Source organism: Parus major, chromosome 10, assembly GCF_001522545.3.
Source record: "Parus major isolate Abel chromosome 10, Parus_major1.1, whole genome shotgun sequence".
NCBI lineage: Eukaryota > Metazoa > Chordata > Aves > Passeriformes > Paridae > Parus > Parus major.
Window position 1 is genome coordinate 1,807,122 of NC_031779.1, and position 1,570 is coordinate 1,808,691.

Sequence of the window (1,570 nt, forward strand, 5' to 3'; positions counted from 1 at the left end):
GTCACAGGTGTTTCACGGTGTCTCCTGCTCTCTCCTCCCATTCCAGCACCACAGTGCCCACACCCTGAGCTGCAGCACCTTCTCCTCGGTCCCCAGAGGCCTGGGCCGGCTCCTCCTGCTGCTGCAGCACCAGGCTCAGGCGGGGCGCATCAAGGTGCTGCTGCGCAAGGCAGAGGGGCTGGGCCGGCTCTCCCGCCTGCCGGGAGCCCCAGGTAGGGCACGGGGACCGTGATGTGCCCAGGTGGGCACAGGGAACAGCTCCCCTTCCTTTTGCTTGGCAGATTCCCCTATTCCCTCTCAAACTTCTCTCTTCCAAGCACAGGCAAGGGTTGGAATGAAGTGATCCTTGGGGTTCCTTCCAACCCAAACCATTCTGAGATTCTATGAAAATGAAAATGAGCACAGGGAGCCTAATACAGATCTAGGTATCTCCAATATGGCCCCAAAGTGCTTGAAATATATTTATTTATGGCCCAAAATTAGCATGTGGCTTTCTGTCCTGCCGCCTGTCGTCACCTCTGGCTCTCCCTGCTCTCTGGGATGTGGGCAGGGATGTGAGCTGAGGATTTTGGAGGTTTCTGCTCTCAAGGACGGACAGGCAGGTGAAACCTGAGGAGCTCTGTCCTCTCCCCACAGCTCCAGAGAGCCCCACAGGGGTCCTGCAGCCCCCCAAACACCGCCTGGCAGCTGCCAGCCTCCCTCCCTGGCATGTGTCCCTCTCTCCAGGGCTCTGTCTCCATTTCCAGGCCACTACGTCATCGTCCATCTCCACCACAACGGCCACATCATCGACACCAAGGAGACCAAGTCCGCCAGTGGCTACAACCCCGTGTGGAACGCGCCCTTCCTCTTCAGCATCCCCGCTGGGGACATCCAGCAGCAGGAGCTGGCCTTGGAGTTCATTGTCATGCAGGTGAGGTGACCAAGGCCCAGGAGGTGACCTGGCTCAGTGGGCTCAGCCCCGCAGGAGCTGGTTCTCACCACCCACGGGAGGTTTCTGGGGTGGGACGGCTCCTCTCAGGAGAAGGGAATGCCACCAACCATGTCACCCTGCCCTGCGCTGCCCCAGGCTCGGCTCCACGCCCGTGGCTCCACGCTGGGCCGTGTTCAGGTGGGGCCAGGTGTCCCCGGGACCGGGATGCCGCACTGGAGGGACATGTGCAGCCAGGCACCACTGGAGTCGGAGCGTTGGCATTGCATCCAGCCCCCTGAACCCGGCCCTTGATCCTGCGGGGAAAGACTTGGGACTGAGCCAGGGGGCTCCGAGCTGCGGAGAGGGGAGGTGGCACCCACACACCAGCAGGGGAGAAGGCCTGGCTCCATGTCTGGGGCTGGAGATCACTGGTGGTCAGCACAAGCCCATCCTGAACAGCTCTGGAGGAGACTGAGCCCATCTGAGGTGGGAGCGGAGAGGAGCTTTATCTGCTCCATATCTGTCTGCTCCATCCCCTGTCTGCTCCATCCCCTGTCTGCTCCATCCCCTGTCTGCTCTATTCCCTGTCTGCTCCATCCCCCGTCTGCTCCATCCTGTCTGCTCCATCCTGTCTGCTCCATCCCCTGGCTGCTCCAT